The following is a 17,198-nucleotide window of genomic DNA, read 5'->3' as shown; positions in this document are numbered from 1 at the left end:
GTGCAAATTGCATCCATCAGGTTGAAAGTTTTAAACCTATACTTTAGGAAGCTAAAGTTATCTTTGAGTAGCCCATGTAATGTCGGTAACATACACATAGCCATTATTCACCAACGCAGCCTGATCATGCTACTTTACCCAAACGGATCAAAATCATCTTTAGGATATGCCTTTATTTAGAAATTCTGAGTCACCATCAAACGGCGTTAAGCAATAAAGGCAGCAGCTGAGAGAATGAGGATAAGGATAACATTATTTACTTGGGAATATTTTGCCAGTGTGGAAATATTTTGGTTTTCTGAGAATATATGGGTCAACAGAGCATATACCATGTGTAAACAATCCAATTATGAGATTAAAAAAGTTAAGTACCTGAATCTGCTTACTTCTTACAGCAAAATTGGCTCTGTGGCGACAAAGTTAGACAAAAAATATGTGCATGCAGGTTTTATCTGTTAACCTCAACAGTTTTTATTGAGCCAAATTTTGTGTGAAATCATGTTTGTTATTTCATGTTTTAGGGCTGCTGGGAGAAGTGTGCCTTCAGGGCTATCAGTCAGATAGCCTTCATGCCCTTACAAATATCATGGTTTGGGTTAAAATGAAACCATTTCTTTCAGAAAAGGCTTTCTGACATGAAGCCCTGAAGATTAACTTATCCCATGTCTTGTTTTATGTGTGTTTAGTGGAGAAAATTTGAAGTAAACTTCACTGCACTTATGCGGTTACAATTATTGACATAATTTATATGATGTTTTTATCTTTTATGGCCAAAAGCAAAAAAGAAAAGGTGTCAGCTTCTTTTGTAACAGAATGTGTTAAATTGGCATATGATATTGTCTCATATCGATCGCAGGCCCCTGAAATGAATCGAATTAAAAATCACATCATGGAAGACTTGTTGATATTGGCAGATATCACATTCTTGTTCAAAGAATCAATATAATATTATTGTAATGTAGGATTGTGATGAAACTGGGGATTTACACCCCTAAAGCAGAGTGAGTCTACAGTGTCTCAATTAGTGGCGATAATGTGGCTCTGCATCTAAACCACGTGAAAGTGAAACTGTCTGGGAGTGTCTAGACATGTCCACACACCCAAACACATACTGATAAACACACATACACAAACAAATGAAAAAGCCTGTTGTTTTCACACATATGCACTCAACAAAAAATGACTAAACCAATGTAAGAAAAAGCATATGCTTCAAGTCTGAGATGATTCATAGAAACATTTTTTTAAAAATCAACCGAACACACAAACATACATTCCCAAACATGACAAGATGACAGAGATAGATGGAGGAGCAGGTGGGACAAAAGAAAGATGGATCTGTTTTTTGTTTTTTTTTTTCTGTCCTACAGTGATAATGTGTCTATATGAAACCGGCACAGTGACGCAGCATCTTTGCAGCAGCACCCAAAGGCATATGCAGGGAAGTGAGACAGGGAGGTACAAAAAGACGGAGGGTGAGATGACAAAACAAAGAGAGAGGGGGAAAATATCAAGAGACTCACCTGACTAGATGGGATGTTGTCCGCGGCTGAGAAGAAAGGCTAACATCCAAGACCTGGAGGGAAGAACAGTATTGAGGGGGGAGAGAGAGAGGAGGGGGGGGAGATTAGATTTGGCTGCCAGTACTTTGGGAGTGCAGTGGCAGGTGGCACCTTGGTTTAACACACACACACACATACACACACACACACACACCAGTTTATTTGAGACAGATGGAAGAAGGGGAAGAGACAGAGGTGAGAAAGTAGTAAGGAGCAGCAATGGTGGGAGAGTATGACTGAGAGTGGGTTCCAATCAGTTGTGAATCTAAAGGAAGCCCTTTGCTATCACCCTGCTGGGAGTAACCGAGCACACAGGAGAGACATAGAGAAAGAGATAAAGTGACAGCAAGAAAAGGGGAGCTTATCGGCATATGTGTGCGTGCACGGCTGTTGATGCTTCTCTTTGGCTCACAAACACAGACACACAGTCCAAAGCTAAACAAAACCATGCAGCTCATTTTAACAGATACACAAGAGCAGACACACACTACTTGGCTTGAGTCCAACAGCCACAGTCTGATACATGTAGACACTGTGGGCCACTGCGGTTATCTCAGCAAGAGGGCAATGAGTTCATGTCAATGTTAACGGCACTAGATAGACTACATAGATCACCCATGTCACAATACTGAGCGACATACATTTCCAATATTCTTTCCTATGAACAAATTGAACAGCAAAGTGTTTTCTTTCTAACTTAATTCTGAGGGTTAGGGTAAAATAGAGTCACTCTAACATATCCTGAATCTAGCCCTACACCCAGGGTCCGAATTTAGCACCTCCCAGGTTACAAAAGTGGGAGGATTTCTCATTTGGCGAGTAAATCTCGGGAGGTTATCCACCACACTGGTGGTGAATGTTAGTACCAAAATAGTCATGAATTAAACACTGGGAGTCTTTTGCGTTTTGGTGTCATTTAGGGATGCATAGCCCTTCTGCTTTTTGGCATCTGTGTGTTGGTGTCACACATACATATATACACCTGTGCCAGTGTAGCAAATCCTGACTGTCTCGAGGGCTACTAGTTCTGTGGCACTGTTTACCATACGAGACAACGGCTGATCCACGAAATATTTACACACACACACATCATTTGCCTCCAATCTGCTGCTATAGCTATGAATGTAATAAAATAAAAACACAGAGGTCTCATACTTAGTTCTGGGAAGGCAAACACCTTCTGCTTCCTAAATAACAGCACATTAGCTCCACATCTTTCCTTCTTACCTTTCACAATAAAAGCCCTAGACATAAACACTGCATCAGTGCTTACCAGAGTAAACTTATTCACATGCAGAGGCTGTGGTGTTAAGTTGTTCAATATATTTCAATAATTTTGTTGAAGATTTTGCTCTGGCCTCTCCTGTAAGTTTGTATTTAACATAATATACATCTATATCTAATTGTCACTAAAAAAGAAAAAACACTTTGTGTCTCAACCCTGGTGTAAACACCTGTATCAGTTGAAACAAAAAATAACTGTTCTGTAAGATGGACTTAGACAGACAAGTGAAGCATGAGTAGAGGGGCCCACAACTTAGACACACAGGGGGACAGACAGTTCAGACAAAGGCAAGTTTTCCCAAACAGTCTTCCACTGAGAAAAATAATCGGCAGCTATTTAACTATTAATCGATTAATTAAAAATGGAAATTCTCAGTAGTTGCAGCCTCAATTTGTTCGATTGTAATAAGCACAAGGGAGACATGTTTTGGCATTGCCTGCCTTTGTACTGCACATGTCTCAGTGCACAGTCAACCAGTGAGTGAACCTGTCTGTGCTTGTTTCACAGCTCATCAAAATGAAGCCAGCTTTTCAGGAACACAACAGTTCCTAAGGCTTTGCACTATTATTGCACAGCGTCTGTCTGAATTTCCATCATCATTTAAAGTTTCTTGAAATCACTAACCTTTTACCCTCAATGTGAAGTGGTTCCAACAAGCAAATTTTCTCAAGAATAGAATTTCATGCTGGGAAGTTTCTTCTTTCCAAAGGTTAAGTTTAAAAAATAAATGAATCATTAGTATAAAACGTCTGTCCACAGAATTTAATGTCTTGCTGTGTAATGCCATACTGTGAATTAGTCCAACACCTTGTGCTCCCTGCGAGCTTACAGCAAACAGTGCATACTCTAACTTAGCTGCCCTTTGCAGTTTTTCCTCCTGACGGATGTCTAAGAGACCTCAGCGGGATGTCCTGCTCAGCTTCCTGTCTGCCCTGCTGTTATAATTAAGAACATTTTCTTCATTTGATTAAATGGTGTTTGACAAAGATGCTGGATTCCCCACGACACACCCCATGATTAACCCATAAACCTGGTCTATGTGTCAGAGAAATTACATCTGCTGTACAAAGAGTTAATCTTTTTTAAGCAGAGAGTGCTGAACAGGTGATTAGTTAGAACCAGACATTGACATTAGCTCTGCAGTCATGCTGTGATGACACAAGTGGTAAATGAAGGAGAGCAGGAACAGTATTCTGTTGACATGATACACCTATAGATACATTTGGGAGAATAACAAAGGCCCCTCTGGTTTAGTCTTTTATTTTTGACTTTTTTTTGTTGCCTCAACCCAGCACCAAAAAAAGCTCAGGAGAGATTTGCTCGAAGAAATTGGACCAACCAGCCAAAACAACACAGAAGAAAGACTAATCCTTGCTGTACCTATGCATCCTGCCTTTATGACCCAATAGCAGACAGTTAGTATGACCAAAATAAGATGCTTGGTCTGTGTTGACAAAGCATGGTTGCCATGTTAATGGTTGATTGATTGAATGATTTATTTATAGGGTTATGAGCATACTGATACATTTGGGAGGGAATGGGTTACAAAAAAAGTATGTTTCCATGTTAATTATGATATAACCACAGGTCTGAACCACAATTAAAGTGTTTGTTATTTGACATGAATTAAGAGTTTATGTTTTTAAAAAAACATGCTTGTTTTTTTCACCTGCAGCTGATGGTCTGATGTCAGCGTTTAGAAAAAAATGACATAAAAAATTAAAGTTGTCCATACAGTGTAACACTTTAGCATCAGCATTGCACTTTTTCTGTACGTGCTTCACCTATTGCACTGATTCTACCTAGGCTTGGGTGGTATCACTGTATTATTGTATGCCAAATCCTGACCGTGTGACTTCTACAAAGTAATACAGTCAAAATACTGACACTCATCTTTCTCACACAGAGAAGCTGTATTGAGGATTTTGTGTTGTATGTAGTGCACATCTTGCACCACCAAGGGTAAGTCTCTACTGGTGGAAAAGGCAGCTAAGGTGGCAGACATTGGTGACTGCATGTGGGGAAAATAACTTTACATGACTGTTAACAACAACAGGCTGGATTTAAGGATTTATTTCAAACAAACTAAGAGTTGGTGATTTTTGTAACAGTGGACTTACTGACTAGATGACCAAATCTGGAAATTAGCACCAGCCACCGGTCAATTGCTGGTAAAATATGCAAGTGGCTGCTACACTGGGTTCACTCACCAGCCAATAAAAAAATGGTAACCTATTGATTGGCTGGTAGATTTTTGAATCCACCAGCCACTGTGGCCAAAAAGTTAATATCCAACCCTGTAGATGACTAACAAGTCTAACTGAAGATGAATTCGGTGGTTTTACTTTGTTTCTGTTAAGTTTGAACAAAGTGTTTACGATAAGTGAAAAAGGAAATTAAGTTAATCTTTGTTAAAGTGAAAAATTTGAATTCAGAAGGTGTAAAATTGTATTTGTCTGCTTAATAAGGAAAATATAAGTAATAATAATGTGGCAGCACCACAAAAAAAAAAAATACTGTTATCATATATGCCTGTAAAATTTCAGGGAGGTATGACAGTATGACAACATAGAGACTGCCCAAAACTATTTTGCCCTTTCAGGGCCCTCCAAGCAGAGTCACACACAATCTATGACAAAGAAAATCAGGAGCTGTCTTGAGACTTAATTCAGCTGGTGAGACAATAACAACTAGATGTCAGGTTTGATATTGTGTTATTAGTGAGTTTATGGCAGTGAGGTATTTTTTACCCTGGAAGAAACACCAGGCTATTTTACCTCATAAAATGATCTACTCATGTTTATTCATCAAAATGAAATGCATGGAATTAAAGTCTGATGTGAAGAGATTAGATTTAAGCAACTTAATCAGAAAAAAAGAGATAAAGACAGAAAGAAGACAGACATGAAAACTTGATCTAGTTTATGTTTGCGTCTGCAAAATCCCTGAGATGAGATTCGGAAATCATATTATCCGCTATCGTCAGAGGACATCAACATCCAGAGGAATAATAATGGATTTATTCCTGAGGGCACTTAGTAGCAGATTTGCTTTGTCTTCTAGTGGCAAAAGAAGAGGCCTGTAGGAAAAAAAAGTGTGTTATCTTTATTAGGTTGACTAATGATGTGAGAGAAAGTCAAAAAGTCACTTTGTTTACAGAAGACAAAACACGACTTCTTGTCATTGAATGTGACCCACCTCCGTCATCAATTGGTATCGGTTACGGAAACTTTAGAAATCTGATTAGCACTGGCACTGAAAAATTCAAATTGAATTATTTGTAAGAAAAAATCTTCCAATAATTCCTATAACTTTTTAAAGGAGAAGTACAATTATTAAGCCCAATTTTACCCAATCAATCGTCCTAGCTACTGACTACCAAGAGTAGTTATGTCCCGACCTGTGTTTTGGTATAAACAGGAACAGACTCTGCCCTCCTTAAACAGCAAAGCTCCTTCTGGCAACAGGATATATACCCCAGGAGGCAGCACGACACACAAAGCAGGCAAGTAATTGAGGTGGGCGAAAAAATCCATTAATTTCTGTTTTTCTTTCTAAAACAAAATAAACTGACATTTTTCTTCATCTCTCCGAGCAATAATCATGAGACAAATCACATTTGGTGATGTAGGAACTATTTCCTCTCTATAAAACTACACCTGCCAACCAAATCACCACGCAGAAGGAAGCATGTATCTTATCATAGATGAGAGGCTCATGCTCGTGACAGTGGGAGATGTAAATATCTATTACGTCCTTCTTGGCTGAGCTTTAACATTAGCTAGCTCAGTGAGATGCACGCTTCCTTGTGTGTGGTGATTCCCTCTATTGTCCTTTTCTCCTCAAATATACAGCACTTTTCCATCTCACTTCTACATTAAACTAACAAGTTGTCCACTGAAATTGCCAATATTAGCTATCAGGATTAGCACTGATGACTGAGTGAAATTCCTGCGACACCCGTGAGGTGCCACTGGTTGAAAGCAACAAGTTGTCATTCCTAACCAGACAGACATTTGTTAGGGGGGCACAGTTTGATGAGATTGTATAGTATTATAGAAAAATAATATATAAAATAGTGAAAGTTAAAGTACTAACGTGGACCTAAGATGATTCAAATATATGCTTGCATTTCATGTTATGTACAGGGAGCTGCAAAAATGTTTCTGAGGGCCACACTTTGAGCACCTATGATTTAGACTGACATACGGCTGCCACTGTCATTTAAACTCATGACTCCAGACACACACAGACCTTAGCTGTGCTAATTGAAGCAAATGAGGTGTCAAGGCAAGTGCTCCTGTATTATCTCTGCTCTACTACAAGAGGACAGCGAATTCCACAAGTGTGAAATGTGTCTTCTCAGCACCAATTTTAGATCAGGACACGAATAAAGGGTGAAAATGTGTACAACACGTTCAAAGAAAGACAGAGGGCAGTGACATGTCATCCGTAACAGTGACATAGTGATTGTACACCAGTCAAGTTGTTAGAAGCTGAATGAATGAATGGAAATGAATCCGATTTTTAATACCACTGTATACAATTAAAACCCATAAGTTTTATTACAGTAAAATTTTGCCTACAATTTTTTTTGTCCTGGGGTATCTATCTCTATTCTGGTGTTAAGGGGCGGAACACCATGGCTTAAATTAGGCTTGGGTGGTATGAGGGTTTCACAGTATACCAGGGTATTTAGAAATCACAAAGGTATGTTTTTCAATACAGTCAGAAAGGCAGGGCACTCGATTTTCTATTAAACTCATTGTATGCAGATGTCAGTCTTGAGTCTCCACCGGTAGAGCAAACATTGCAACACTTAGTGGTAGAGAGATAAGTTACAGGACTGTAAACAGCCGGCGGCCAGCGATGGCAGAGAGAGACCTTAAGGAACCAATTTAACATCTAACTTAATAAATTAAGGATTTATTTCAACCAAACCAAAGCCGGTGATTGTGGACTTATTAACTAAATTACCAGCAAGCGTAATCCACGGTTACAGACGGTTTGGATGAGCTTTATTTTGTTTCTGTGGAATGTGAATGAATTGTGTTTTATGGTTAATTAAAAGGTGTGCAGTTGTATTTCTCTGTTTAATAATGAAAAAAAGGCATGAGAATATTACTTTTTTAACATTTTGTGGGTTTCCATTGTGTATTTATTATTCTGAAAAGCTAAAAGTAAACGTAGCACATAACATAGTGCTGCACACTTGTATCATCATATACCACAAACATGAAGGTTTGTAAAATAAAATACCACCCAGAGGTCTCCCTCTGACACGTCTGAGTTATTGAACTATTGTGGCACTAATTATTACTATATACAATAAGTGATATCTTGTACTGTACAAGTCTTTAATTGAGTTGTGGCTATTTTATTTTATGATATTAAATAGTGGCACAGAAATAGCTGGCTATAGTAACACTCAATCAAAAAACTGTGTTTAGGTGTGAAGTGAACAGGGGTTAATCAATTTAGCAGCTTCCCTGCAGAATACAACGTAACACAACCACTTACATTCTGTAAGTTAATTCATTACATTGCTAATAGTAAACTCATTTGTCATCATGTAGGACTTAACAGGTGTAAAGGGATTTAAGTAAATATAGTGGTAGTGTATAGACTGTCACATACCATTAGAAGTAATTAAACACGCTGCTTGATATATTGGCGACATTTGGGCAAATGATTAGGCCCAGATATAGAGAAATGACATACAGTAGAGATAGTGGAAAAAAATCTAATCAATTATCCGGTAGCGTCTTCTATTTTTCAAAAATGAAACATAAAAATATTTTCAGCAGCACAGCAGGCATTTTCAAAACAAGAGCTCATATCTGGGACTCATTATCCTGCCAGTTGTTTTATAATTATATAAAACCTCAACTAGCCAGTATTGTTTCTAGTCAGCATACAAGCCTTAATTTAGCATGCACTGCCCTAGTTAAACATTTTGTGCTCTATTCTTCTTTAATGACTGTCGTTTCAAAACGTTTTGGTGACAAGAACTACTATAGCTTTTTTCTCACGTCAACCCAAAACCCTGGAATCCAACAAGAAGAATTCATCCAGTGGAAAAAGCATTACAAATGATGTAAAGAATGGTTAGAAAAGAAATACTTTCAAAGTGTCACCTGCAGTTTAAAGCTGTCTGACAAAGGGAAACTATACACCACCACTCAAAAGAACACTTTCTCATATTTTGGGGGTTGAGTACTTAACTTTTAAGCATACTGACCAAATTCCATCTGTACTACTGTATACCAATTGATATTAAATTAATCAATGCCAAATTTTGGTACCTGAGAGGGCATCTAGGTGAGAGAGTGTGTCTAGACTCTAAACATATCAGACGTGTTTTTAAATCGCATGTCTCACGATGAATATGCTCAGCTGCAATTCACAGGCTTAACTGTGACCTGACGCGCTTATTTATGCAGTAAAGAGAGAAAGAGAGGGAGCAAGACTAAATCACTCCTGTAGCTTATTCAAGTCACAGTGACTCAGGATAATGGTGAGCCGAAAGCGTCCGCAAATGTGGTGACATTTTTTTAAAATTCAATGCAGACGGCGCTCGCTGCAATATTTGTAATGTGCCCGACAGCTTTTCAGATTTCCATTTCAGTTTCATTTCTGCTGCAAAATCAACTTATTTATATACATTTTCTTTTGTTAAAATTAATAGCTCAGCATAAAATATCAATAAATGTACATCTGATTTTAAATTGAGTGGTGCTTTATTCAGTTTGGGTGGTTGCCCCCCCTACATCAATCTCCTACTATGCCCTCATGTGAGACTGACAGGCTGAAGATTGTCGAGAAGAGAAGAGTTTGGGAAGGGAAAGGAAGATAGGAAGGGGTTTTATTTTGTGTGGTGAGAAAAGTGTTTTAAATAAATTACAATTTAAAATGGTGACATTTGGATTTATTTTTTATAACTGAAATTACATTTCTGTTATTATAGAGTGTTCAGAAAAAAAAAAGGTACCCTTGGCTTCCGACTTGTAGGTACCAATACTGGGTCGGATGTGAATGGTACCCATCCCTTGCTGCATGAATCATGTTATCACAGTAAATACTGTCTCCACACAATACATACTGTGTGAATGTGTATGTTTTAGAAGGATAAAACATTCACTGAAGCACTTTGGCTCTTTCAGACAAGTGTTTCCTCCACAGTCGACCAAAATAACCCCTAATTTCCATTTGTAAATGGAAACAGAGCGAAAGAAATCAACTGGGGGATTAAAAAGGAGAGAAAGAGAGTTAAACTCTGAACGCAACCTTTTTGACTCCAAATTATGGAAGTAAATTTCCTCTCCTTGCTCTTTTCCTGTTCAATGCATCTAATTTCTTTGCTGTGTTTAAAAAAAGAGGAGGAAAAGAGTAAAAGTAATAACAAAGGCTTCACACCGATTAAAGAAGAAATGACCTTGCTTAAATTAGATTTTTCTCTCTTTCTCCTCTATTCACCCCCCCGGAAACCCTAATGTCTCTTCCACATTTTGTCCCTCCCCCTGTCTTGCTCCTTCTGTTTCAACAGCATTTTATAACCGTGAAAAGGAGCCACCATATGCATCGTCAAATAAAATGCTCGTCCTGTCGGCGTCAGACATTGTTCAGCTTCAGATGGTGGTGCTCTTTACAGCAGAGCAAGCATTTTCACAGCGTCTTTATGAGTTAACGTGGGCTGCAATATAAACAGCACCACTCAATTATACAACCGGCAAGCTAATGAACACTCTGTAGTCTGTGATCTCACACAAACACGCTAGTGCACACATACCTATAGTACAGTCCAAGCACACACTCACAGGCAAAAAAACCGCTAGCAGACACATATGGACAGCTTATGCTTGTGATCGCTCGCTGTTGTTCGAGTGTAGGTGGTTGCAGTTTTCACTACTACTGTAAAATCTGCGGCAAGAACAATCATCAGATCAGTGTTCAAATTGTTCTTTACTCACAATGTGCTTCTAGTGTGACTGAGACTGGACAGTTTTACATATCTTGCTGCGCTTTGATATAGCAAGTATCAGAGCATCCTGGAGTCTATGACTGTGCAGTTTACCAGCTGTGTATCTGTCTTAAAAGGAAAAAATGTCCCTACAATGATCGGGATACTGTATGAATATTATTTTTCTTTTTTTTTTAAGTTTTCATTTCTCTAATGTATAGAGCAATAGAGAGTCCATGGGAATAACTACAATGCATTCGCAGCTCTACACAGCATTTTTATAAAGTTTTGGGGATTACTATACTGTTAAACATGGCATCTTAAGACATTTTGCCTGAAAGACCTCGTCTGTGTACACTGGCGGGCCTTACTCGTGGCTTTTCGACCCTATTCCACATCAGTGCACAACATTTAAGTGAATTGTGCAACACCAGATGTCTTAAATAATTTGGTGTCTCTTCATCATGATGCTACAAGGGCTCTGTTTTAAGGAATTAATGGCAAATGGAGTGAGAACACAGCTTGCGATGACACATTTTAGCAATTTTATGGCAAAAAACGAGCGAAAATGAGAAAAAGGGTGAGAGGAGGAATATCTTGACAGATAGCCAGTAGAGCCGATGCAAATTTTAGCATGCCAACATGTGCATTATAGCATGCTAAAAAGCCTACAATTAATATGTAAGTTTATTAACATACATCCAATACTCAGCAGGCATGAATAAGGACAAAACACTTTGAAAAATGTGCTTCGTAAAATTAAAAACATGTCCTGTGTGATCACAGCCTTAATATCATCTCTGTCCTCTGGCCTAAATAGGTATATTACAGTTTGGATAATTTTAGCACTAAAATATTATTAAGAAAACTGTGCTGACACACTTGAATGTAGTCCAATATTGTGTTCAGTGTATTCTACGTTAAATACCATATGGGACTCACTGCAAAGCCTGTTCTATGGATCTCTTGAGCAGTTTGTGTGTGTGTGTGTGTGTGTGTGTGTGTGTGTGTGTGTGTGTGTGTGTGTATTACTATCACACTACAACTATCAGGGGAGCAGTGAAACAGTAAGCCACAGCAAGCAACACAACCGCTGTTGAATTAATAAACAACTGCAGGCAGGAAGCCCTGTTCCAGCGTGTGGGTCAGGTTTTTCTACAACATCTTGATGTTAAAGGGGAAAAAGACAACTTTTCAACTTTTCCCCCCCAACAATATTTCTAAGTGATATTATTGGCGCCACTGTTGTAAAGACAACCAAATCACTTTCTGTTTTCCTCAAAGCCTAGCATTAGGGCTGTTTTTCTTTTGCTGGGTAGTTTCCCCAGTAACTCTTTGGTTGCTTCACAGTCCGTCATCACTGCTATTTAGTACAAGTAAAGAAATTACATTGATACTGTTTGGTAATTGGGGACAGCTACTGATAGCTAACAAGGAAAAAAGCACTGTCACTTTTTGTATTATGGTTGCACGATGGTTGACATACTTCCTTTTACCATAAATCAAGTCTACATTTGCCCGGAGGATCATACTTGGTGGCAGACAGAATAGCATAATGAAATCGAGGCTTAAAGGTAACTAGTCTAAACATCAAAGTTGTCATTATTCTATAGTCTTTACATTGTACAATCAATATTTCCTCCATAATAAGTTAAAGCAAAAAACTTGTCTATTTCCACCTTAACTTTGGGATGACAACAGAAATTTACAGATAACTGTGAGAAAATATTTCTTCATTTGTAGCACATTCAGTAATCTATTTACAGTATCACATTAATATTAAAATAAAGTAATTTCAATTAGTGACTGGCTTACTATTATGAATATTTATTTTTATTTTATTTCATATATGTGCATGTAGGTTTGTGATACAATTACTCGAAGCAGGAAACTGGAAGCTAGCTTTGCAAACAAGTCGTGCAGCATTCCACAAGTTGTAAATTATACAACTTCAATTTTTTTATACAACAATTTATTGTCATTGACCCCTATCACTTGTCATGCACTTAATGTAGCAGACCAACAGCCTTTAGTTTTAGCTATTTGCATTAATTTGCCATGTAGTCAAGGATATAAAGAATCAATACATCCTGAATGAGAGGTCAATCCCATTAACAAGCTCAAATTAGCTCACATGTCAAAGTTTGGTCAGACTGAACTCTGGTTGCCTGAAGCAAATGAGGCAGCATCAGTTTATGAGCAAAAGCAAAACACATCTTGCCTCCTTGCTCAGAGTCACTTTTCATGGCAGATATTGACATGCCAAGATATGAGAAAGAAAGGTGTAAAACAAAAATGAAAGGTGGCTGAATTCCATTTAACTTTGTTTTTTTTTTTTAGGGTCCTGAAATCGTGCATGCTGGCTTACTGTCATGGTCTTGCATAATCAGAGCTATCTCCACACTTTGTTTTAGCACTTTGCCAACACTGGAGAAAGATCTGGCTGAACCCATCATAATTCTACACCAATGGAAAAACCATCCTGAGTTGTTTGTATTTCTTTAACCAAGCACAATCATCTTAAGCCCAGGATGCTGCGACCATGACCTTGAAAACACGCTGATTGCAGAAGGAGAGAATTCCATCTGAAATAGGCGGACAATGGCAGGCTTACACAGACTGCCTTGATTCTGCAAGTCAGACTACCCTGTCGTGACTCTTCATCTATGTAAGTTTGATAGAAAGTAGGGTTGCAATGGTATGAGTTTTTCATGGTATGATAACTACCTCAGAAATACTGTGGTTTCAATGTGTCACCGCATCACGAAATTGTTATTTTTATCAGTTGCAATGACCCTCAAATGAATTAAAAATTGGTACATTTACTGCTATAATTGAACCTTAAACCATTTTTTAAAGTATGTCCATAAAGTCTCCTTTTTGAAAATAAACTACTGTAAATAAGCAAATATATACAGTATGATAAGTTTCAATTTTCATTTGACGATATACCTTGAAACAAGTATATCACTGCAACCCTAATAGAAACAATCCATCGGACCAAACTATTGCATAATACACAACTTCCATGCTGCTGCTATTATGCTTTATGACATTTGGGATGAAAGGAATAAATTATACCCCCTGTCTCAGTTCAATCAAGGTCTAACTGTTCCAAGAACAATATTGCCAAAGCAGCTCATTGCACATTTGTATAGATATACATACACTGTTTTCATCCATAAGGTTTAAATAAAAACTTAAACAATATCTATTGTGCTCACAGCTGATATATCATAAAAGACATATCAGGTAGGGTTTAATGTGTGTCTGTGGGCAATTAAATGTGTGTTTGTGAGGTGCTGGTTGGCTCGATGGAGTGGGGAGGGTTGCTGTGGGTGGTGATGAGCAGCCGCTCAGTTTCCACAGCAACACCCTAACTCAGTCAGTCTCCATGGCAACTGATAACAGCATTAGCTGATTCAGCCGAAGTGAAGGTTCATATCACAGGGAGGAAAATGCAATTTTTTTTTTAATGGCTGCTGGTGACAAGTGGATATAGGGAGTTGGGTGTCCTGGAATACATTAGCAAACAATCCAGCTTCTGTTTAGATACTAGGGCTGCACAATTTATCAAATATTAATCTCGACCCCGATTTTTGCTTCACACAATAAGATGAACGTGATCGACCACAAATTCGCATTTAAAATGTGTGCTCAACTCATAGAAAACTCTGCAGCTTATCAATTTGATCACTTCCTAAACTAACAACCAGCCACCAGGGGGCAATCAAGATGTCTGGGCTTCACTTTTGAGGAGCTGTAAGGCTGCTGTGCAAAAAAAAAAAGAAAATCCTAAATATTAAAACTGGATTTCTGAGTGGAAAAATAATATAAAAGAGAGAGAAGACAAGCTGAGAAAAATCAAATCCGAAAAATGACAAGCCGAAGAGAACACAGCGCTAGGCCCTCTACATGATGTTCAGAGTGCACAAGACTTGTGTCTGTGCCGCAAAGCAGAACAAATAACTTGTTCAACCAACAGAAAAAAACACTACAAACTGCTGTACACTGAATACATAATGTTGCTAACATTATATCACTGAATCCCCATCCTTGTACAGTGTTAACTCGGTCATCATATATATATATATATATATATATATATATATATATATATATATATATATATATATATATATATATATATATATATATATAAACTGTTATGAAGTCAAGATGACAAGATGAAGCAATTCTTACCAATTTGTCTCAAATTAGAAATTAAATGAGAGCAAATAAGCCAAGAAAAACCCTGTTAATGTTAACATAATGTGTCTTTAGCAGGAAAGTTGATTTTTCTTTGTCAAAGTCAGTGGTTTCTGTTGTGCAGCAGGCTGCTGTATGGCTGGACAGTGTGACTGTCAACTCTGCCTGTGACAGAATGCTGATGTTACTGCTTTATGCAAGATTTGATTGGCTGTATTGACATAAGATCTGCATTTACTTATCAAATTAATGCTGATAAGCATGGTATAGCAGACAAATGGAAAACCATTTGATTTCAGTAGGCATTCATGTGCAGTCTCTCCACCATGAAAATTCACTTTGCTTGAGATTTAACACATCTTTCAAGGGGACACTGGTGGAGCTTATTAGGTAAAATAAAATGGGAAGCGTTTGGGGCCAAGCACAATCTGCAATGCAACAAATTCCATGGAACTTAAAAAAAAAGATCAATAAGCAGTGATCAAAGACACTGGAGCGTAACTTCAAATGGTACTGCACCTTTACCCCTGCACGATGAAATACGACCCAATTAGCACAAACACAACACATATCAGGTGAATACAATAACTTGACCTTGGTTTTAATTTTCCTTGACTCTCGCCACATTTATCATCAGAAAGAAAACACAGAGGAGGGAGCGGGTGGGATGGGATTGAGGTTAAAGGAGAAATTAACAAATAAGGGAAACTCAGGAGTAGGCAGCATAGCAACTGATGACAGTGACAATCAGGTAGTGAACTGCAATGATGTCAACATTGTCAACAACCAATAGCTACACTCTTTGCGGTACCCAATAAGAAGCAAACCAAGTAGACACAAAACATGGAGGGAACTCCGGGAGGCACAGTATTCTTGCAATGTGGAAAAGAAGAAAGAAAAGGAAAAGGAGGAGAAACTGGTGAAGCTGTGGGGATTATATACATTTTCCACCAGGAGCAGGATGGGAAATAATCTCAAGAGGAATGTAGTTGTAGTTTTATAAATAATGACCCTGCAAGGCCCGGTCTTTGCAAAATGTTATAATCTGTGATTAAAAACTTGCTTTGTCTTTAGATGTGAAGATTTCAGTCTTTTCAAAGTCTTTGCAGTAATTACATATATGGTAGGCATGATTTGCAATTTTTGCCTTTATCCCTTTTTAATTTTCAAAAGCAGGTAATACACAAAAAACATCATAGTATAATATATATTTCTTGTACATACTACTAAATGTTTTGTGTATACCTGAACGAAAGTTTTCATGTTTTGCTGTACATGACAAGTGACACTTTTATGAGGGATAAAAACTGATACTGATCACTCAGCTGATGACTCAGCTGTGTCGCTCGAGCATCTGTCTCCTCGTTTAATTGTTTCATTAATGAAATCCATGATCAATAACACCGAGTTACATTATGGAGTCATATATTGAGTTCCTACACCTGTTTATTTCTAGCTCCTTGGACACTTAGTGGACCGCCAGATGGTAGCAGAATAAATGAAAATGATCAGAAATGGTGGCATTTGATCCAAAAGAGCTAATATATACTCATCACTTTATGGCTGCATTTCGAATCACAGATAAAGTGGACAGCAAGTGTAACCCTCCCACCTCTACTACATTTAAAGAGCCTGAATGGGACTGCCTTGCAGAGCTCAGGTAATTACTGCTGTTTACTGATTTGGCACCACGTATGTGTCTTGCATGATTTTGTTCTTACTACCGTGCGTATGTTGGTAAATCTAATCTAATCTGTTGGTAACTAAATTTAGTTAGTCATGACAATAATCGATGCAAATGAAAGGCTGAGGATGATACGTATAAGTGCATGCATTAGTAAATTAACGGTTTTAAATATTGTCTATTAAAGCCTTTTTTTTTAAAATAGATGTAGTTTTGATATGCTCTGCATTTATTTAAAACTATTCATATTTTCTGAGACAATCAGGCTCCTATCATTTGTGCACGCATGGTTGCAGGTAGAGAAAAACTCAGGTAAGAAAATATTTGAATCCCAGATTTTTGCTAAATCATTTCTACACGCAGTTTAAGCACAGATTTTTGCGTAGGCACTGTTTGTGAATGAGGCCCAATGAAAGGAAGAATGAAAATGTTGATTTACTGTAGTTTTACATTTTGGAGGCTTTCCCTCTGCGGGAACTGACTAACCTAGGAAAGGAA

At 37.9% G+C, this 17,198-nt stretch overlaps 1 protein-coding gene across 6 annotated transcripts in view; it reads right to left on the bottom strand.

Annotated features, from left to right (window-relative positions):
• Positions 1 to 17,198, bottom strand: part of map2 (microtubule-associated protein 2) — a 109,897-nt gene that overhangs the window by 76,094 nt on the left and 16,605 nt on the right. For all 6 annotated transcript variants that reach the window (XM_088083115.1, XM_088083116.1, XM_088083118.1 and 3 more), the window contains one exon: positions 1,524 to 1,576. The gene's annotated coding sequence lies outside the window, so the exon portion shown is untranslated. The remainder of the gene's footprint in view (positions 1 to 1,523; positions 1,577 to 17,198) is intronic.

The sequence above is a fragment of the Plectropomus leopardus genome, chromosome 10, assembly GCF_026936395.1.
Source record: "Plectropomus leopardus strain MGB_pleo_1.0 chromosome 10, ASM2693639v1, whole genome shotgun sequence".
NCBI classification, from domain to species: Eukaryota; Metazoa; Chordata; class Actinopteri; order Perciformes; family Serranidae; genus Plectropomus; species Plectropomus leopardus.
This window is presented reverse-complemented; position numbering and strand designations above follow the sequence as displayed.